The sequence below is a fragment of the Nerophis ophidion genome, linkage group LG19 (genome assembly GCF_033978795.1).
Source record: "Nerophis ophidion isolate RoL-2023_Sa linkage group LG19, RoL_Noph_v1.0, whole genome shotgun sequence".
Taxonomy (NCBI): Eukaryota; Metazoa; Chordata; class Actinopteri; order Syngnathiformes; family Syngnathidae; genus Nerophis; species Nerophis ophidion.
In genome coordinates this window covers 41,684,533-41,708,575 of record NC_084629.1, presented here as the reverse complement: position 1 = coordinate 41,708,575, position 24,043 = coordinate 41,684,533, and the positions used below count along the sequence as shown (strand labels likewise).

The 24,043-nt window shown below is 42.8% G+C and overlaps 1 long non-coding RNA gene across 1 annotated transcript in view; it reads right to left on the bottom strand.

Annotated features, from left to right (window-relative positions):
• The window catches only part of LOC133537802 (uncharacterized), a 190,622-nt gene that overhangs the window by 6,084 nt on the left and 160,495 nt on the right, over nt 1-24,043 (bottom strand). Inside the window, exon 8 of the long non-coding RNA XR_009802845.1 lies at nt 7,021-7,146. This is a non-coding gene — a long non-coding RNA (uncharacterized LOC133537802). The remainder of the gene's footprint in view (nt 1-7,020; nt 7,147-24,043) is intronic.

Genomic DNA, 24,043 nt, shown 5'->3' with positions numbered 1-24,043 from the left:
GAGATGTCATCCTTTCCAGGACTGCTGGTGCTGCTCAGACCTGCGCTGTCCATGAACCTCGGCTTTTATTCACTCGCCGCATTCCATTTACCATACCATGCCATACCACACCATACCATTATGTACCATGCCATACCATACCATTATGTACCATACCATACCATACAAACTTTAAAAACAACCACAGTTGAAGAACAATGTGCTGTACACCACAAAGAAAGACAGGCAAAGGACGGACAATCAATCAATCAATCAATCAATCAATATTTACTTACATAGCCCTAAATCACCAGTGTCTCAAAGGGCTGCACAAGCAACGACGACATCCACAGATTCCACATCAGCGCAAGGAAAAACTCAAACCCAATGGGATGACAGTGAGAAACCTTGGAGGGGACCACAGATGTGGAAATACAACACACACACACACACACACACACACACACACGCACGCACGCGCACACGCACACATAGACAGACACACACACATAAACACACACACATACAGACACACACACACACGAACACACACACACAAGCACACGCATGCACACAAACACAGGCACACAAACACACATGCACGCAAAAACACACCCACTGACACACACATACAAACACACGTGCATACAGACACACGCACGCGCACATGCACGCGCACACACACACACACACACACATAGACAGACACACACACACAAGCACACGCATGCACACAAACACACACACACAAACACACATGCACGCAAAAACACACCCACACACACACATAAAAACACACGTGCACACACACGCACCCACACACACATTGACAGACACACACACATAAACACACATACATACACAGACACACACACACACACACAAACACACACGCACGCACACACACCCACATACACTGACACACACATACAAACACACGCGCACATACACACGCACACACACACACACACATAAACACATACAGACACACACACACGAGCACACGCATGCACACAAACACACACACACAAACACACACGCACACACACACACGCACAGACACACAGACACACGCACAGACACACGCACACACACATACAGACACACACACACAAGCACACGCATGCACACAAACACACCCACACAAAAACACACGCACGCACACACACCCACACCCACTGACACACACATACAAACACACACACAAACACACGCGCACATACACACGTACACGCACACACATACACATGTACACACACATGTACACACGAACACACACACACACATAAACAGACACACACACACACAAGCACACCCATGCACACAAACACACACACCCACACACACACACACACACACACACACACACACACACACACACACACACACACACACACACACACAGACATTGGCCTCCATGTTTGGCCTACATTCCCACCGAGGGACTAATCCTCCCTTTAGTCCATTGAAATGATCAAATCTCACGTGCAGCAGCACAAAAAGTTAACAATCCTTTGATTCCAGCGCCGTCCAAACTTCTCAAGGAAACGGAACAAGTTCTAACATTTCTTTGGTGTACAGTAAGTATTTGTTCCTCTTCCCGGCCGACGGCAAATAATTGACTTGAAGTGCTAATATGGCGAGGTTTATGCATTCAGCTCCTGAACAGCGTGCAATTAATTAGAAGAATCAATGTCCCTTTAAAGGCTCGGGGGACCATTTAATCCGAGCTCAATACTGGCAGAAAACAGAGGATGGCGAAGGAGACAGGGGGAAGAAATCAATGGCTATTTGTGATTCCTGAGTAGGTATTAAAGCAGACACGTCTAACTGCTTCATTTGCACTTGAAAGCAGCCATCTGGAGCCGCAAGCTTGGCTTAAGCAGATATGATTACTAATAATGTCAGCGGCACTATTCCCACAACTGCCATTAAATACACCCTGATGCCACAGCAAGAAGGTGTTCTTCTGAGGCTCGCTGAGGGCCCGCCGTGAGGACCCCACACTCACATCTCCACCACGGACAACAATGGCCGAAGCCTCCCTCGGGGGCGACTTGTTTCTGTCTTTGTGTGCGGCTTATGAAGGAGTGCGGACAATGCACCGCTGCTGCCTTAAATATAGCAAATACCTATTTGATGAAGAAGTACTTGAATAGTAAGGAGGTTTCAATGTTTCCACAGTATTTACTTCTGTGGGTCACTAACTACATGAGTTGTGTGGAAGAGGCCTGGTGAACCATCACATACCGGATTTCCTTGAATAGTATGTGCCTGCCTAGAATTACTGCCGGGTCAAACTCGTTTCGCCAAATAATTAGCATATGCCTAGAATTTCCACCGGGTCAAACTCGTCACGTCACGAGTGACACTTCACCTGTCATCATTTTCAAAATGGAGGAGGCTGATTTCAATCATTTGAAATCGCATAAAGGGAAGAAGATTAAGAGCTATTCAGTAGGATTTAAGGTCCAAGCTATTGAATATGCTAAAAAGAACAGTAAGCAGCTATGTTTTATTAATATACCGTAGCTGCGTGTGTCAAATATGAGTCATTAAATGACTCCCGCCTCCTGGTGGTAGAGGGCGCTAGTGATCTTTCTTGCGACTACTCGGCTGCAGAAGAAGTGACAACAAGTAGCAAGAGTGAGCAGCGATCGTTTATTTTTTCCTCTCGCTTGCACTTTTAACATGGAGGATTACATATCTAAAATAAAACAGTTTTCTAAACTGGACTTTCAATCGAAGCAGGAGCTAATAAAGGAAGATCTCCACCGAGACTTCTAAAACTGAAGAAAGATAAGGAAGACTTCTATAAACAAGTTATTGATGCTTTTGATCAGAAGGAGCTGCGCATGGACTTCATTTATAAGTAAAGGTAAGACCATAATACATTTTTTTTAATTAAATGTGCTTGTCATGATGGTATCCTTACATCACACTCAAATTTATAAGTGCAGGCCTAAATTTACCGCATGCCTTTGGTAAGCGCCGGAGTGAGAAGAGGTTTTTAATTAATTAGCGCCCCGACGGCAATTCAAGGAAATACGCTAACACAAAGACTACGAAACAGCTGCTATAATCGGGGTTGAACGGATCAGCATTTATTTGTAAAAGTTTCGTTAGATTCTGCTGTTTCACAAAAAAAGCTTTAAAAAATACATTGTTCAACAAACACGAAAAAAATGAAAATAAAATTTTCAACCATTAGTTTATCTCAATTTCGACTCTTTGAAATTCAAAATTCCACCGGAATAAAAAATGTTTTTTTAATTAAATGGGCTTTTCATGATGGTATCCTTACATCACACTCAAATTTATAAGCGCAGGCCTAAATTTACCGCACGCCTTTGGTAAGTGCCGGAGTGAGAAGAGGTTTTAAAATAATTAGCGCCCCGGCGGCAATTCAAGGAAATACGGTAGTGCAGTGTTTTTAACCTTCTTTGAGCCAAGGCACATTTATTTGATTGAAAAAAATGCGGAGGCACACCACCATACCAACTTTTTTTATAAAGCCCTTGTGGAGAGGCGGAGCCGGCAGCCCGACAGCGAGGCAGGGCACACTGTAGCCCAGCCTAAGATGGCAGCAAGGAGGAGTGGCCGGCAGTCCGACAGCAAGGCACGGGGGCAGCAGCCTAAGCAGGGAAGCCCAGACTTCCCTCTCCCCAGCCACTTTGTCCTGCTTCTTCCGGGGGATCCTGAGGCGTTCCCTGGCCAGCCGGAAGAGATAGTCTTCCCAATGTGTCCTGGGTCTTCCCCGTGGCCTCCTACCGGTTGGACGTGCCCTAAACACCTCCCTAGGGAGGCGTTCGGGTGGCATCCTGACCAGATGCCCGAACCACCTCATCTGGCTCCTCTCGATGTGGAGGAGCAGCGGCTTTACTTTGAGTTCCTCCCGGATGGCAGAGCTTCTCACCCTATCTCTAAGGGAGAGACCCAAACTCATTTCGGCCGCTTGTACCCGTGATCTTATCCTTTCGGTCATGACCCAAAGCTCATGACCATAGGTGAGGATGGGAACGTAGATCGACCGGTAAATTGAGAGCTTTGCCTTCCGGCTCAGCTCCTTCTTCACCACAACGGATCGATACAACGTCCGCGTTACTGAAGACGCCGCACCGATCCGCCTGTCGATCTCACCATCCACTCTTGCCTCATTCGTGAACAAGACTCCGAAGTACTTGAACTCCTCCACTTGGGGCAGGGTCTCCTCCCCAACCCGGAGATGGCATTCCACCCTTTTCCGGGCGAGAACCATGGACTCGGACTTGGAGGTGCTGATTCTCATTCCGGTCACTTCACACTCGGCTGTGAACCGATCCAGTGAGAGCTGAAGATCCCGGCCAGATGAAGCCATCAGGACCACATCATCTGCAAAAAGCAGAGACCTAATCCTGCAGCCACCAAACCGGAACCCCTCAACACCTTGACTGCGCCTAGAAATTCTGTCCATAAAAGTTATGAACAGAATGGGTGACAAAGGACAGCCTTGGCGGAGTCCAACCCTCACTGGAAATGTGTTCGACTTACTGCCAGCAATGCGGACCAAGCTCTGGCACTGATCGTACAGGGAGCGGACCGCCACAATCAGACAGTCCGATACCCCATACTCTCTGAGCACTCCCCACAGGACTTCCCGGGGTACACGGTCCAATTCATTCTCCAAGTCCACAAAGCACATGTAGACTGGTTGGGCAAACTCCCATGCACCCTCAAGAACCCTGCCGAGAGTATAGAGCTGGTCTACCGTTCCAAGACCAGAACGAAAACCACACTGTTCCTCCTGAATCCGAGGTTTGACTATCCGGCGTAGCCTCCTATCCAGTACACCTGAATAAACCTTACCGGGAAGGCTGAGGAGTGTGATCCCACCATAGTTGGAACGAAGAGGGTCCCTTGCGAAGGGCAGAGATGGGCATCACCACCACCCGTCGACTGGTGCTGAAGAAAGGTGTGGGGCTGACTTTCAGGTTGTACAGGTATGACCATATAATCTCACTAAAACACTAGTAACACAATAAGCAGATAAGGGATTTTCCAGAATAATCCTAGTAAATGTGTCTAATAACAATGTCCCATAGAATCCTAAAAAAGTTATCCTCAAAAATACAGAATGGAAATTTTACAGGTTTTTTTTGTGAATGGGACCACCAAAAATGTACGTTAAAATAAAGAAAAGGGGTTTTCCAATATTAACTATGAACAATAAAAGACTGATTATTAACAACATATGAATGTCATGATGGGCTTCACGGTGGCAGAGGGGTTAGTGCGTCTGCCTCACAATACAAAGTTCCTGTGTGGAGTTTGCATGTTCTTCCCGTGAATGCGTGGGTTCCCTCCGAGTACTCCGGCTTCCTCCCACCTCCAAAGACATGCACCTGGGGATAGGCCCCTCCCACCTCCAAAGACATGCACCTGGGGATAGGCCCCTCCCACCTCCAAAGACATGCACCTGGGGATAGGCCCCTCCCACCTCCAAAGACATGCACCTGGGGATAGGCCCCTCCCACCTCCAAAGACATGCACCTGGGGATAGGCCCCTCCCACTTCCAAAGACATGCACCTGGGGATAGGCCCCTCCCACCTCCAAAGACATGCACCTGAGGATAGGCCCCTCCCACCTCCAAAGACATGCACCTGGGGAAAGGCCCCTCCCACTTCCAAAGACATGCACCTGGGGATAGGCCCCTCCCACCTCCAAAGACATGCACCTGGGGATAGGCCCCTCCCACCTCCAAAGACATGCACCTGGGGATAGGCCCCTCCCACTTCCAAAGACATGCACCTGGGGATAGGCCCCTCCCACCTCCAAAGACATGCACCTGGAGATAGGCCCCTCCCACCTCCAAAGACATGCACCTGGGGATAGGCCCCTCCCACCTCCAAAGACATGCACCTGGGGATAGGCCCCTCCCACCTCCAAAGACATACACCTGGGGATAGGCCCCTCCCACCTCCAAAGACATACACCTGGGGATAGGCCCCTCCCACCTCCAAAGACATGCACCTGGGGATAGGCCCCTCCCACCTCCAAAGACATACACCTGGGGATAGGCCCCTCCCACCTCCAAAGACATGCACCTGGGGATAGGTTGATTGGCAACACTAAATGGTCCTTAGTGTGTGAATGTTGTCTATCTGTGTTGGCCCTGCGATGAGGTGGTGACTTGTCCAGGGTGTACCCTGCCTTCCGCCCGATTGTAGCTGAGATAGGCGCCATCGCCCCCCGCAACCCCAAAGGGAATAAGCGGTAGGAAATGGATGGATGGAATGTCATGATCTGTGGTCTGGATTATGTTTTTTGTTATTAGGGCCCGATGTCCTTTTGGGACAGAGGACCCTATTGTATTTCTAAGGTTTTATTAGTATTATACCGCCGCCTCTTTGAGCTGTAATTTGACCCCCTTAACATGCTTCAAAACTCAACAAATTTAACACACACATCAGGACTGGCGAAAACATAAAAAATCAAACCCCAAAACTAGGAAAAAACCTAACCGGGAAGGCTGAGGAGTGTGATCCCACCATAGTAGGAACACACCCTCCGGTTCCCCTTCTTAAAGAGAGGAACCACCACCCCGGTCTGCATATCCAGAGGTACCGCCCCCGATGTCCATGCGATGCTGCAGAGTCTTGTCAACCAAGACCGCCCCACAGCATCCAGAGCCTTAAGGAACTCTGGGCGGACCTCATCCTACCCCCGGGGTCTTGCCGCCGAGGAGCTTTTTAACTACCTCGGCGACCTCAGCCCCAGAAGTAGGAGAGTCCACTACAGATTCCCCAGGCACTGCTTCCTCATTGGGAGACGTGCTGGTAGGATTTGAGGAATTTCAGACTTTATTTAACTCGCCGACGTGTGCCGTGAAAGGCCGCACTCAAGCCGGCGAAGGCACATGTGGTGATGAAGACGTGCACAGCTGGAGCGCCGTGCCGAGTGTCGGGAGCGCCGGGCTTGACCGGAGCTGCGCGGGCACTAATTTCTTCCCCCGAGTGAAGGTGAAGTGCGGCGACTGTCACACCTGACTTCTGCATGCTCACCTCCACGGCGTTCTCGCTGCCTTCCTCTCTAAAATCCTGGCGTTGCATGACTTCCGTGGTAATGAAGTCCTTTCGGGAAAAGGTGCGTGGATCTCCCCTCGCAGCCTGCGGAGCGTCACTTCCTGCCTGCCAGGGAAGCAAAGGACAGAATGAATTGTTTTAGTGAAGATGGATTACAGCGCGTGTTGGTGAAGTGATAGTCTTGTACGGCCTTGTTCGCACTCCTGATTGCCAGATAAACTTCTCCCGGGGCCGTGGGCGCTGTGCTCACTGATAAGAAGTCAGGCCTGCTATCAGCGCCTCCTGGCTGCCATTTCTTCTTGCTATTGATTTCTGCGCCAGTAATCTTGTTTCATTGCAACTCTGCTCGGAGAAGCAGCCTTGCAGTGAGAGGCCTTGATGCACTAAAGGCCTACTGAAATGAGATGTTCTTATTTAAACGGGGATAGCAGCTCCATTCTATGTGTCATACTTCATCATTTCGCCATATTTTTGCTGAAAGGATTTAGTAGAGAACATCCACGATAAAGTTCGCAACTTTCGGTCGCTAATAAAAAAGCCTTGCCTGTACCGGAAGTAGCAGACGATGTCCGCGCGACGTCACGGGTTGTGGAGCTCCTCACATCTGAACATTGTTTACAATCATGGCCACCAGCAGCGAGAGCGATTCGGACCGAGAAAGCGACCATTTCCCCATTAATTTGAGCGAGGATGAAAGATTCGTGGATGAGGAAAGTGAGAGTGAAAGACTGATGTGTGTGTTGAATTTGGTGAGTTTTGAAGCATGTTAAGGGGGTCATATTACAGCTCAAAGAGGCGGCGGTATAATAATAATAAAACCTTAGAAATACAATAGGGTCCTCTGTCCCAAGGGGACATCGGTCCCTAATAACAAAAACATAATCCAGACCACAGATCATGACATTCATATGTTGTTAATATTCAGTATTTTATTGTTCATAGTTAATATTGGAAAACTCATTTTCTTTATTTTAATGTACATTATTTGGTGGTCCCATTCACTAAAAAAACCTGTAAAATTTCCATTCTGTATTTTTGAGGATAACTTTTTTAGGATTCTATGGGACATTGTGACTTTTGGTAGTAGTGTTCCTGGAAAAAAGGGAGTGTGAAGTGAAGTGAATTATATTTATATAGCGCTTTTCTCTAGTGACTCAAAGCGCTTTACATAGTGAAACCCAATATCTAAGTTACATTTAAACCAATGTGGGTGGCACTGGGAGCAGGAGGGTAAAGTGTCTTGCCCAAGAACACAACGGCAGTGACTAGGATGGTGGAAGCGGGAATCGAACCTGCAACCCTCAAGTTGCTGGCACGGCCACTCTACCAACCGAGCTATACCGCCCCAAGGGAGCCAAACACACATACCGTAAAGCTAAATGTGTATACCGTATTTCCTCGAATTGCCGACGGGTATATAGTATGCGCCTGACTAGAATTTCCACCGGGTCAAACTCGTCACGTCACGAGTGACACTTCACCTGTCATCATTTTCAAAATGGAGGAGGCTGATATCAATAATTTGAAATCGCATACGGGGAAGAAGATTAAGAGCTATTCAGTAGGATTTAAGGTCCAAGCTATTGAATATGCTAAAAAGAACAGTAAGCAACTACGTTTTATTAATATACCGTAGCTGCGTGTGTCAAATATGAGTCATTAAATGACTCCCGCCTCCTGGTGGTAGAGGGCGCTAGTGATCCTTCTTGCGACTACTCGGCTGCAGAAGAAGTGACAACAAGCAGCAAGAGTGAGCAGCGATCGTTTATTTTTTCCTCTCGCTTGCACTTTTAACATGGAGGATTACATATCTAAAATAAAACAGTTTTCTAAACTGGACTTTCTGTTGCAATCCGCTGCTCGGATCTACACATATTTATTTTTCCATTTTGTATATCTCTCCATCCAACTCCTTATTTTCATTTTGCTTTGTCACCATGGTCACTCATCAGTCCACCTGCTAGTCTCGCCCCGCACACCTGCTTCTAATTATCACCCTACTATTTAAGCCAGTCTACTCTGTTCATTCGGTCTGGGTCCATAGTTTGCTCTCACGCAACGGTACGGCTGATTTTTGATCTTTGCTTTCACGCGATTATTACTATTCTCGCTAGCTCTCAGGCTACGCACATTGTTATTAGCTCTCATGCTAAATGTTTTATTTATTCCTTTTTTATGTGCCCACGTGCCAGTTTAATTTCCTATTTTTGTATTTCCTAGTTCTCTTACTAGCGTTTTTGGCAGCGAGAGCCATTCGGACCGAGAAAGCGACGATTTCCCCATTAATTTGAGCGAGGATGAAAGATTCGTGGATGAGGAAAGTGAGAGTGAAGGACTAGAAAAAAAAAGACTAGAGGGCAGTAGGAGCAATTCAGATGTTATTAGACAAATTTACTAGGATAATTCTGGAAAATCCCTTATCTGCTTATTGTGTTACTAGTGTTTTAGTGAGATTATATGGTCGTACCTGTACAACCTGAAGGTCTACCCCGCACCTTTCTTCAGCACCATTCGACGGGTGGTGGCGATGCCCATCTCTGCCCTACGCAAGGGACCCTCTTTGAAACATGATCTTATTCCTTTTTTGTGTGCCCACGTGCCAGTTTAATTTCCTATTTTTGTATTTCCTAGTTCTCTTACTAGCGTTTTTGGTTTGCCTTTGTATTAGCTCCAGTGTTTCTGTTCAGAGCTCCCTTTTTGTTAAATAAATCAACGTATCCTCGAGGGAATCGAACCCGGCACCTCGATGCCCACCAGTCCTTACACTTTCAGTCGAAGCAGGAGGTAATAAAGGAAGATCTCCATCGAGACAGAGAGACTTTTAAAACTGAAGAAAGATAAGGAAGACTTTTCTAAACAACTTATGTAACTTAGATATTGGGTTTCACTATGTAAAGCGCTTTGAGTCACTAGAGAAAAAGCGCTATATAAATATAATTCACTTCACTAAACAACGTATCGATGCTTTTGATCAGAAGGAGCTGCGCATGGACTTCATTTATAAGTAAAGGTAAGACCATAATGTTTTTTTTATTAAATGTGCTTTTCATGATGGTATCCTTACATCACACTCAAATGTTTAAGCGCAGGCCTAAATTTACCGCATTCCTTTGGTAAACGCCGGAGTGAGAAGAGGTTTTAAATTAATTAGCGCCCCGGCGGCAATTCAAGAAAATACGGCATATATCATTTATACAGACATTGGCCCCCCAGACACACTTTCTCTCTCAATGTGGCCCCCGAGCTGCTCAGTTCTGCGTTAAAACCTCAGTTTCCCCCTGCATGGACCCACCTGAGTGCTCAACTCAATGTGGTTTTAGGACTCTCTAGCGCTCTGGAGTCCTCTTGTGGGGTGGTATAGCTCGGTTGGTAGAGCGGCCGTGTCAGCAACTTGAGGGTTCGATTCCCGCTTCTGCCATCCTAGTCACTGCCGTTGTGTCCTTGGGCAAGACACTTTACCCACCTGCTCCCAGTGCCACCCACACTGGTTTGAATGTAACTTAGATATTGGGTTTCACTATGTAAAGCGCTTTGAGTCACTAGAGAAAAAGCGCTATATAAATATAATTCACTTCACTAAACAACGTATCGATGCTTTTGATCAGAAAGAGCTGCGCATGGACTTCATTTATAAGTAAAGGTAAGACCATAATAACGTTTTTTTTATTAAATGTGCTTTTCATGATGGTATCCTTACATCACACGCAAATTTTTAAGGGCAGGCCTAAATTTACCGCATTCCTTTGGTAAACGCCGGAGTGAGAAGAGGTTTTAAATTAATTAGCGCCCCGGCGGCAATTCAAGAAAATACGCTATACATCATTTATACAGACATTGGCCCCCCAGACACACTTTCTCTCTCAATGTGGCCCCCGAGCTGCTCAGTTCTGCGTTAAAACCTCAGTTTCCCCTTGCATGGACCCACCTGAGTGCTCAACTCAATGTGGTTTTAGGACTCTCTAGCGCTCTGGAGTCCTCTTGTGGGGCGGTATAGCTCGGTTGGTAGAGCGGCCGTGTCAGCAACTTGAGGGTTCGATTCCCGCTTCCGCCATCCTAGTCTCTGCCGTTGTGTCCTTGGGCAAGACACTTTACCCACCTGCTCCCAGTGCCACCCACACTGGTTTGAATGTAACTTAGATATTGGGTTTCACTATGTAAAGCGCTTTGAGTCACTAGAGAAAAAGCGCTATATAAATATAATTCACTTCACTTCCACAATTAGTTTCTTTAGTTCCCAAACGTTTGAGTGTTGTTAAAAGAAAAGGTGATGTAACACAATGGTGAACATGCCCTTTCCCAACTACTTTGGCTCGTGTTGCAGCCATGAAATTCAAAGTTAATTATTATTTGCAAAAAAAAAAAGTTAATGAGTTTGAACATCAAATATGTTGTCTTTGTAGCATATTCAACTGAATATGGCTTGAAAATGATTTGCAAATCATTGTATTCTGTTTATATTTACATCTAACACAATTTCCCAACTCATATGGAAACGGGGTTTGCATGATTGTTTTATTAAAGATAAAAGTACCTCTGGAGACTCCATCTAAGCATTAATGAGGCCTACTGTTGCTTTAACATTGAACACTTCATATATTTCCCAAAGGAGCGTCGGTGCAGATGCTCGAAGAAGATTTTATGAGAACTTCTCAGACGGTGTCGGGCCAGAGGGGAACGTGAGCTCACTTTTTAACAGGACACCTTGCATTTCACCGCCGTGACATCACTTTGCTCTTTCATCACAGCGGGACGGACGGCGCCGCTGTTTCTTCTTTGGGAATTAAAAAAAAAAACAACGCTACACTTCAAAAGGTTGTTTGTCGGCGACGTGAACAGATTACAGGAAGCCAAGGGCGTTCAGTCAGGTAAGCATCAGTGAGTAACGATATTAGGCCGATACATCTTGCGTTGTAAAAACTCCGCTCGGTATCATTATGTCCCCCCAGCATGCCTTATTAGGCAGCCTGGAGGTGAGCATGATCTATCAGCGCTGCACTTAACGAGGACAACGTGCATCTCTTGTAATGCAGCGTATTTAAAAAAAAAAAAAAAAAAAAAAAAAAAAATCCCCCCTTTAATCCATTTCCCTCCACCTTGATGCTGATTAATTGTGCTTAAGCTCAGCAGCTCTCTGTCAGCGAGACGGCAAAGCGGCGGTAATGTATTAGCGCCATTAAATACGCATCATTCTTCGGGGATGAAACACGTTGACCCCGGCCTGATTAGACGCTTAATTAAAATTACTCAACAGTTCCTGAGCGCAGACACTCGCCGGGCGAGGAGGTCGACCGATTGGAATGATGCGCCGCCGCTCTTGTTTGCCAGCTTTGTGTCCTCGCATGTCAATCCAGCATCAATCTTCATTTGGCTCTTCAAGTGAAGTGAATTATATTTATATAGCGCTTTTCTCTAGCGACTCAAAGCGCTTTACATAGTGAAACCCAATATCCAAGTTACATTTAAAGCAGTGTGGGTGGCACTGGGAGCAGGTGGGTAAAGTGTCTTGCCCAAGGACACAACGGCAGTGACTAGGATGGCGGAAGCGGGAATCGAACCTGCAACCCTTAAATTGCTGACACGGCCGCTCTACCAACCGAGCTATACCGCCCCACAAGAGGACTCCAGAGCGCTAGAGAGTCCTAAAACCACATTGAGTTGAGCACTCAGGTGGATCCATGCAGGGCGAAACTGAGGTTTTAACGCAGAACTGAGCAGCTCGGGGGCCACATTGAGAGAGAAAGTGTGTCTGGGGGGCCAATGTCTGTATAAATTATATATACCGTATTTTCTTGAATTGCCGCCGGGGCGCTAATTAATTTAAAACCTCTTCTCACTCCGGCGTTTACCAAAGGAATGCGGTAAATTTAGGCCTGCGCTTATAAATTTGAGTGTGATGTAAGGATACCATCATGAAAAGCACATTCAATAAAAAAAACGTTATTATGGTCTTACCTTTACTTATAAATGAAGTCCATGCGCAGCTCCTTCTGATCAAACGCATCGATAAGTTGTTTAGTGAAGTGAATTATATTTATATAGCGCTTTTCTCTAGTGACTCAAAGCGCTTTACATAGTGAAACCCAATATCTAAGTTACATTTTTAAAGCAGTGTGGGTGGCACTGGGAGCAGGTGGGTAAAGTGTCTTGCCCAAGGACACAACGGCAGTGACTAGGATGGCGGAAGCGGGAATCGAACCTGCAACCCTCAAGTTGCTGGCACCGCCACTCTGCCAACCGAGCTAAACCGTGGAATTATTTACCATTTTTGTTTTATGTAGAGCTTCAGTCGTTCAACAGCGGCATGGCCGGAAACCAACATTGAATGACCGTGACCTTCGATCCCTCAGACGGCACTGTATCAAAAACCGACATCAATCTCTAAAGGATATCACCACATGGGCTCAGGAACACTTCAGAAAACCACTTTCACTAAATACAGTTTGTCGCTACATCTGTAAGTGCAAGTTAAAGCTCTACTATGCAAAGCGAAAGCCATTTATCAACAACATCCAGTCACGCCGCCGGCTTCTCTGGCCCTGAGATCATCTAAGATGGACTGATGCAAAGTGGAAAAGTGTTCTGTGGTCTGACGAGTCCACATTTCAAATTGTTTTTGGAAATATTCGACATTGTGTCATCCGGACCAAAGGGGAAGCAAACCATTGATTCTTTTATTAGTAGATTGCACAGTTCAGTACATATTCCGTACAATTGACCACTAAATGGCAACACCCCAATAAGTTTTTCAACTTGTTTAAGTTGGGGTCCACATTAATCAATTCATGGTAATTCACCATCCAGACTGTTATCGACGCAAAGTTGAAAAGCCAGCATGTGTGATGGTATGGGGGTGCATTAGTGCCCAAGGCATGGGTAACTTACACATCTGTGAAGGCACCATTAATGCTGAAAGGTACATACAGGTTTTGGAACAACATATGCTGCCATCTAAGCGCCGTCTTTTTCATGGACGCCCCTGCTTATTTCAGCAAGATAATGCCAAGCCACATTCAGCACGTGTTAAAACAGCGTGGCTTCGTAAAAAAAAGAGTGCGGGTACTTTCCTGGCCCGCCTGCAGTCCAGACCTGTCTCCCATGGAAAATGTGTGGCGCATTATGAAGCGTAAAATACGACAGCGGAGACCCCGGACTGTTGAAGGACTGAAGCTCTACATAAAACAAGAATGGGAAAGAATTCCACTTTCAAAGCTTCAACAATTATTTTCCTCAGTTCCCAAACGTTTATTGAGTGTTGTTCAAAGAAAAGGTGATGTAACACAGTGGTGAACATGCCCTTTCCCATCTACTTTGGCACGTGTTGCAGCCATGGAATTCTAAGTTAATTATTTGCAAAAAAAAAATCAAGTTTATGAGTTTGAACATCAAATATGTTGTCTTTGTAGCATATTCAACTGAATATGGCTTGAAAAGGATTTGCAAATCATTTTATTCTGTTTATATTTACATCTAACACAATTTCCCAACTCATATAAAAACGGGGTTTGTACTTTTATTCACTGTTTGCTTTCCATCCATCTTCCACTTGTATTCATTGTGTATCTCCTCATGATTCTTGAAGAGGCGGGAGATCAAATTGCTCGTATTAAAAGGAAGACGTCTTGGTTGCTCCTCGCATAATCAACTTTTTGCATTCATTGCAAATTGCCAGTTTTTTATTCGTCAATAATCCCAAACCATAGACATGGTGTCATTAGTCAGTCACGGCTACAGCACCGGCAACAACACACTCTTGTTGTTGGTATGCTGCGCTCGTGGCGGTTTGATGATGTCATCAAGCGTCGCCAGTAAACCTCTCAAACTCCTGTGTTGTGTGTGTGGTAGGGGGGGGGTGGGGGGGGGCTTCTGACTGGTAGACACAACTGCTCTTACTTCTCTCTACGTCCATGTTTTACCGTACAGCGGCGTCTTAAAAAGTCATTAATTTTACCTTTTGAAACCGATAATTTCCTATATTACATTTTAAAGCATTTATCTGAAGAATCCGGAAGCGAGAGTCTTCCACAATTTGTAAATTGTGGAAGACTCTCGCTTCCAGGTTCTTCGGACCACCAATCACCGACAAGTCAGGCTCTTTCAGGTTTACAATAATGTGTTATTTTTCAATAAATTGTCTTTTTCCTTCTGCTTTTCAGCAATTGTCTTATTATGTCAGTCTTGCTCTCACTCTTGTTTGTGCTCCACCACTCTTTTTATTTATTTATTTTTTTCCCTTGGCCTCAGTCTGCACCCCCACTCCAGGGCTCAGGCTAAGACCGATTTTTTATTTTTTATTTTATTTTAATCTTCTATTCTTTTCTCCCATACCCCCCCCCCCCCCCCGTTTACCTGTATGTCATCTTTTTTGTAAGGGGCGCTGGAAGCCCGCAGACCCGTCAGCGATCCTGTTTTGTCTCCCTGTATTGTTTGTCTGATCTTGAATGGGATTGTGCTGAAAATTGTAATTTTCCTGAAGGAACTCTCCTGACGGAATAAATAAAGTACTATCTAATCTAATCTAATCTAACCCACTCCCCCCCCCCCCGGCTGCTGCCTTTTAACAGAGCAACAGGTGATTAGACAAGCTGATCTTGCAGCCCGTCCTGGCACACCCCGCTTCGCTGCAGGTCCGTAGGCCACCCCCCCTACCACTTAGATATAATATATATATTTTTTTTTTGCAAAAATAAAATAAAGAACTAATGGCCTTAAATATACACAGTAGTGTACCAAAAACAAACAATAAGTGACGAAAAAGTACCATCCACCTATTTTCTACTGCTTGTCCCATAATCAATAAAACAGTCATATATTGTGTTTTGGAAAAAGGTTGTCATAAATGTTACATCATTCAGTAAAAAAATAATAAAGAATAAAAAACGTTATGCATATGTAAATGTATTCGGTTATAAACATTCATTCACTTTCTTCTTTCCTTCATGGATCTAAACTTTACTGTGTATTTTTTTCTACATTTTTATCGTCAAATTTTCAGAATGTGTTTGTTTTATTGTTGGCCAAAGTAAGACAAAGAAAAAACAAGCTGAAGTTGTCTTTATTTTTTAGTTTTAATGCCATTATTTTAATAGTACATGTGGCCCCTGGGCTAAAATGACTGTGAGACCCCTGTGTTAAAGGGGAACATTATCAGCAGACCTATGTAAGCGTCCATATACACCTTGATGGTGCAGAAAAAAGACCATCTATTTTTTAAACCGATTTCCCAACTCTAAATGGGTGATTTTTGGCAAATTAAACGCCTTTCTGTTTATCGGTCTTTTACCGATGACATCAGAGCGTGACGTCACCGAGGTAACACACCCGTCATGTTCATTTTCACATTACAAACACCGGGTCTCAGCTCTGTTATTTTCCGTTTTTTCGACTATTTTTTGGAACCTTGGAGACATCATGCCTGGACGGTGTGTTGTCGGAGGGTGTAACAACACTAACAGGGAGGGATTCAAGTTGCACCACTGGCAAGAAATCTGCCACCAGACCCCCATTGAATGTACCAGAGTGTCTCCACATTTGACCGGCGATGCTAAGACAGACATGGCACAGAGATGTATGGATAACCTGCAGATGCATTTACAACTATTAAGTCAACGAAATCACAAAGGTGAGTTTTGTTGATGTTGTTGAATTATGTGCTAATCAGACATATTTGGTCACGGCATGACTGCCAGATAATCGATGCTAACATGCTACGCTAATCGATGCTAACATGCTATTTACGCTAGCTGTATGTACATTTGAAACTAGATACCCACATTTGATGCGAAACAAACACTTACCAATCGACTGATTTAAGTTGCTCTAGTGTCAGAAGATGTGAAAGTCCTGATCGTTTGGTCCGCACATTTTACCGGCGATGCTAATAAGGCAGCTATGCTATGGGCCACTTCATTAGGTACACCCACGCTATGGCCGAATAGCGTCAATAGCTATTCGCTCAATAGCTTCAGTTTCTTCTTCAATACTTTCATACTCCGACCATCTGTTTCAATACATGCGTAATCTGTTGAATCGCTTTAGCCGCTGAAATCCGAGTTTGAATCCGAGCTAATGTCGCTATATCTCGCTGTGGTAACCGCCATGTTGTTTGTATTGGCAGCCCTGTATGACGTCTCAGGGAAATGGACGGTCGCATCGCAAATAGCGAAAATCAAGAACTTTAAAGCTTTTTTTAGGGATATTCCGGGAGGTGTAAAATTTTGAAAAAAACTTCAAAAAATAAAACAAGCCAATGGGAACTGATTTTTATTGTTTTGAAATTGTGATAATGTTCCCCTTTAATGTCACTGCTAATGCTAACACTTTAGCACGCATGATGCAAATGTCTAATAGAATAGAATAGGATGGACTTTATTGTCGTTATATTTGCTTATAACGAGATTAATTAGCTGTATGTAGAAGTGTCTGGTTGTATCTGCTGCTTTAATGTTTTAATGTCCTCTGTGTTCTTTGATGTTTCCCTCTTACACACATGGAAGAGGGATGTGTACTAAGGCTATGAGTTTTTTTTTTTTTTTTTTTTTTTTTTTTTTTTCCCTTGGCCTCAGTCTGCACCCCCACTCCAGGGCCTAGGCTAAGACCGATTTTTTAATTTTATTTTAATCTTCTATTCCCACCCCCCTTGTTTACCTGTATGTCATCTTTTTTGTAAGGGGCGCTGGAAGCCGGCAGACCCGTCAGCGATCCTGTTCTGTCTCCCTGTAATGTTTGTCTGATCTTGAATGGGATTGTGCTGAAAATTGTAATTTTCCTGAAGGAACTCTCCTGACGGAATAAATAAAGTACTATCTATCTATCTATCTATCTATCTATCTATCTAAGGACTCCAATTTAAGGTGCGTTAGTGGGAACAAATATGGGGTAACATAAATAACACAGAGATAATAAAGGAAAAAAACAAAGAATTGAAATTTCTAGTTAATTTAGTTTAATTAAAAACTATCGCACAAGATTAAAATTTCTGTCTGATGGTTTGTCGCATCATTTTAGTGTGAAAAGTAACACTTCAGTGTTAAAGGCCGCTCCACTAATTTAATGGCTCGGGCAGGTTGCCATGGCGATGTCGGAGATGCTTTGAATGTGCGCAATCAACAATGATTATGTACGTTCATGTACGAGTATGACGTATTGTTCCTTTAAAGCAAGGGTTACTTGAAAATGAACGTGTTGCACAAAAATACAACGGTGGATTAAAGACAAAAACAAGTAAAAACAAAGTTTGAGAAAAAATAGGAACTGTAATCAAATAGAACAATAGCTCACTAAAAGCTTAATGACTGGCATGGCTTTTAAATAGTTTTATTATATAATGAATGTATTATAACTGATTAGCATATTTTGTCCTCCATTGTAGAAGCTATTATGAGCAGATTTGGTTTTGTTTGACTTCTTTACTTTCTCATCGCTGCTGTTTGAAATGCACGTGGCAATTTGGGTCTTTCTTTAAGGCAATAGTGAAGTGTGAAGGGAATTATATTTATATAGCGCTTTTCTCTAGTGACTCAAAGCGCTTTACATAGTGAAACCCAATATCAATTTTTTTTTTTTTTTTACATTTAAAGCAGTGTGGGTGGCACTGGGAGCAGGTGGGTAAAGTGTCTTGCCCAAGGACACAACGGCAGTGACTAGGATGGCGGAAGCGGGATTTGAACCTCCAACCCTCAAGTTGCTGGCCCGGCCGCTCTACCAACCGAGCTATACCACCCTGATAGTCCTGCCAAGCTGGTCGCTTGCCAGGATGGTTCTTGCGAACCTTTTGGTGGACGGAGGTTGAATAGTTGCCGTAAAGTTCGACCTTTAAATGTATTTTAGTTTGCGCCTCATTACTAAACACTAGGATGCAACAACTCAAGGTTCTAAACATGGTTCTAACTTCCTTGTGGGGACATTGTTGATTGTCATGTTCAGATGTACTTTGTGGACGCCGTCTTTGCTCCACAGTAAGTCTTTGCTGTCGTCCAGCATTCTGTTTTTGTTTACTTTATAGCCAGTTCAGTTTTGTTCCCTAAGCTTCAATGCCTTTTCTTAGGGCCTTTTGTTTATTTTTGGTTTAAGCATTACCTTTTTACCTGCACACTGCCTCCCACATCTACAAAGCAATTATCTACTGGTCGCCACCTACTGATATAGAGGAGTTTTACATGATTACTCTGCCGAACTCTAGACAGCACCGACACTCAACAACACATCATTTGAAAACTATAAATACTGGTTTGCAAAAAAATATATTTTTTACCCCAAATAGGTGAAATGAGATCATCTCCCACGGCACACCAGACTGTATCTGGTGTGCACAGTGGTTGAAAAACACTACTTTAGAGGCAGCCTCAGTGATGTTAACTAGGGAACTCCTGAATAAATAGAGGAGCGTGTGGGACTGTACCTTAGAGCAGTGGTTCTCAAAAGGGGGTACGCATACCCCTGGGGGTACTTGAAGGTATGCCAAGGGGTACGTGACATTTTTTTTTTTAAATATTCTAAAAATATCAACAATTCAAAAACCCTTTATGAATATATTTATTGAATAATACTTCAACAAAATGGGAATGTAAGTTCATAAACTGTAAAAAAGAAATGCAACAATGCAATATTCAGTTTTGACAGCAAGATTTTTTGTGGACATGTTCAGAGGTGGGTAGTAACGCGCTACATTTACTCCGTTACATCTACTTGAGTAATTTTTGGGATAAATTGTACTTCTACGAGTAGTTTTTATGCAACATACTTTTACTTTTACTTGAGTATATTTATAGAGAAGAAACGCTACTTTTACTCTGTTCCATTTATCTACATTAAGCTCGCTACTCGCTACTTTTTTTTATCGATCTATTAATGTTTGTTTTGGTTTTTCAACATAGGATCTACGCATGCCTGTGTTTCACCAATCAAATGCAGTCACTGGTGACTTTGGACCAATCAAACAGAGCCAGGCGGTCACATGACCGTGAAACGTAAAACCCGACTTAAACAAGTTGACAAACTTATTCGGGTGTTACCATTTAGTGGTCAATTGTACGGAATATGTACTGTACTGTGCAATCTACTAATAAAAGTTTCAATCAATCAATCAAAAGTGCAAAAGAAAAAAGACACTTTTTATTTCAACCGTACTTCCCGTCAAAAGCCTAAAGACTGATCGCACAGTTCCTGTCTTCACAATAAAAGCGCCGCTCCATCGCGCCTGCGCTAACAAAATAAGAGTCTCTGAAAGCCAGCGCAAACAAGCGAGCAAACTACGGAGTTTGCCGCCAATGTATTTCTTGTAAAGTGTATAAAAACGAATATGGAAGCTGGACAAATAAGATGCCAAAAACCAACGACTTTCATGTGGTATTAGACAGAAAAGAGGAACTTTTTTTCTCCTCCATTTGAAAATGTGGACATTATCAGCACTATACTGTCTGATTCCAATCAATGCGAGTCATCAGAATCAGGTAATACACCAACTTATATTCTTGTCTTCATGAAAGATAGGAATCTATTTGTTAAACATGCATGTATATTCATTAAACAACCTTTAACATGTCAACAAAAACGGCAAAATAAATACATATAAATTATATACTGTATATATAAATGTATATATATAAATGTATATATATATATATATATATATATATATATGTATGTGATATGTGTGTGTATGTATATATGAGGTAGATCACCTCGACTTGGTCATTTATTAAGTAATTGATAAACGTTGAAAAACTTATTGGGGTGTTACCATTTAGTGGTCAATTGTACGGAATATGTACTGTACTGTGCAATCTACTAATAAAAGTATCAATCAATCAATCAATCAATCAAATCAATGAATGCCTACTGAGGCTATGGTGCTGTTAAGTTATTGTGGCTCAATGTGCCTTTTATTTTATTTTAATGTACTATTATTTAATATATATTATTGTTTTAGTTGCTTAAGAGATATTCCTGGCTCGGAATTTGCTCATTGCTATTTTTATGTTTTTGTACATTATTTGTTGCCGAAATGATGTTCTCATCAGTTACTCAGTACTTGAGTAGTTTTTTCACAACATACTTTTTACTTTTACTCAAGTAAATATTTGGGTGACTACTCCTTACTTTTACTTGAGTAATACATCTCTAAAGTAACTGTACTCTTACTTGAGTACAATTTCTGGCTACTCTACCCACCTCTGGACATGTTCCATAAATATTGATGTTAAAGATTTATTTTTTTGTGAAGAAATGTTTAGAATGAAGTTGATGAATCCAGATGGATCTCTATTACAATCCCCAAAGAGGGCACTTTAAGTTGATGATTACTTCTATGTGGAGAAATATTTATTTAGAATTGAATCACTTGTTTATTTTTCAACAAGGTTTTAGTTATTTTTATATCTTCTTTTCCAAATAGTTGAAGAAAGACCACTACAAATGAGCAATATTTGGCACTGTTATACAATTTAATAAATCAGAAAGTGATGACATAGTGCTGTATTTTACTTCTTTATCTCTTTTTATCAACCAAAAATGCTTTACTCTGATTAGGGGGTACTTGAATTAAAGGAATGTTCACTGAAAAAAGGTTGAGAACCACAGGTCTAGGTAATATGTACTGGATATGAGTCGGTGTAGGTTTAGCTCCACAATTGCTTTTAGAACATGTTTTTTAGTCAGTCTGCATTCAGCTCGTGCGTTAAGACGTTTCCAGATTGCAAATGAACCCCCCCCCCCCATGCTTCTCTCTCTACAAAAGTAACATAATTCATATTTTGAAAACGTACACTGGTAAATATAAATCGGAGTTGATTGGTAACACTAAATTGGCCCTAGTGTGTGATTGTTGTTGAAAAAAGGTTGAGACTGTAACTGAGTGTGCAGCCCCAATTGTTTCTCCTCATTGGCAAAATTGTCTCTGTCTGATTCCTTGCTTCTTGTCTCGTTTAATAGATCGTTCTGTGTTGGAACCTGACATGCAAGAACGATTTTTTACTGTCAACCGAGCTTTGTTTTTTAATGATTTCTAAATTGGCCCTAGTGTGTGATTGTTGTTGAAAAAAGGTTGAGACTGTAACTGAGTGTGCAGCCCCAATTGTTTCTCCTCATTTGCAAAATTGTCTGTCTGATTCCTTGCTTCTTGTCTTGTTTAATAGATCGTTCTGTGTTGGAACCTGACATGCAAGAACGATTTTTACTGTCAACCGAGTTTTGTTTTTTAATGATTTCTAAATTGGCCCTAGTATGTGATTGTTGTTGAAAAAAGGTTGAGACTGTAACTGAGTGTGCAGCCCCAATTGTTTCTCCTCATTGGCAAAATTGTCTCTGTCTGATTCCTTGCTTCTTGTCTCGTTTAATAGATCGTTCTGTGTTGGAACCTGACATGCAAGAACGATTTTTTACTGTCAACCGAGCTTTGTTTTTTAATGATTTCTAAATTGGCCCTAGTGTGTGATTGTTGTTGAAAAAAGGTTGAGACTGTAACTGAGTGTGCAGCCCCAATTGTTTCTCCTCATTGGCAAAATTGTCTCTGTCTGATTCCTTGCTTCTTGTCTCGTTTAATAGATTGTTCTGTGTTGGAACCTGACATGCAAGAACGATTTTTTACTGTCAACCGAGTTTTGTTTTTTAATGATTTCTAAATTGGCCCTAGTGTGTGATTGTTGTTGAAAAAAGGTTGAGACTGTAACTGAGTGTGCAGCCCCAATTGTTTCTCCTCATTGGCAAAATTGTCTCAGTCTGATTCCTTGCTTCTTGTCTTGTTTAATAGATCGTTCTGTGTTGGAACCTGACATGCAAGAACGATTTTTTACTGTCAACCGAGTTTTGTTTTTTAATGATTTCTAAATTGGCCCTAGTGTGTGATTGTTGTTGAAAAAAGGTTGGGACTGTAACTGAGTGTGCAGCCCCAATTGTTTCTCCTCATTGGCAAAATTGTCTGTCTGATTCCTTGCTTCTTGTCTTGTTTAATAGATCGTTCTGTGTTGGAACCTGACATGCAAGAACGATTTTTTACTGTCAACCGAGTTTTGTTTTTTAATGATTTCTAAATTGGCCCTAGTGTGTGATTGTTGTTGAAAAAAGGTTGAGACTGTGACTGAGTGTGCAGCCCCAATTGTTTCTCCTCATTGGCAAAATTGTCTCTGTCTGATTCCTTGCTTCTTGTCTTGTTTAATAGATCGTTCTGTGTTGGAACCTGACATGCAAGAACGATTTTTTACTGTCAACCGAGTTTTGTTTTTTAATGATTTCTAAATTGGCCCTAGTGTGTGATTGTTGTTGAAAAAAAGGTTGAGACTGTAACTGAGTGTGCAGCCCCAATTGTTTCTCCTCATTGGCAAAATTGTCTGTCTGATTCCTTGCTTCTTGTCTTGTTTAATAGATCGTTCTGTGTTGGAACCTGACATGCAAGAACGATTTTTTACTGTCAACCGAGCTTTGTTTTTTAATGATTTCTAAATTGGCCCTAGTGTGTGATTGTTGTTGAAAAAAGGTTGAGACTGTAACTGAGTGTGCAGCCCCAATTGTTTCTCCTCATTTGCAAAATTGTCTGTCTGATTCCTTGCTTCTTGTCTTGTTTAATAGATCGTTCTGTGTTGGAACCTGACATGCAAGAACGATTTTTACTGTCAACCGAGTTTTGTTTTTTAATGATTTCTAAATTGGCCCTAGTATGTGATTGTTGTTGAAAAAAGGTTGAGACTGTAACTGAGTGTGCAGCCCCAATTGTTTCTCCTCATTGGCAAAATTGTCTCTGTCTGATTCCTTGCTTCTTGTCTCGTTTAATAGATCGTTCTGTGTTGGAACCTGACATGCAAGAACGATTTTTTACTGTCAACCGAGCTTTGTTTTTTAATGATTTCTAAATTGGCCCTAGTGTGTGATTGTTGTTGAAAAAAGGTTGAGACTGTAACTGAGTGTGCAGCCCCAATTGTTTCTCCTCATTGGCAAAATTGTCTCTGTCTGATTCCTTGCTTCTTGTCTTGTTTAATAGATCGTTCTGTGTTGGAACCTGACATGCAAGAAC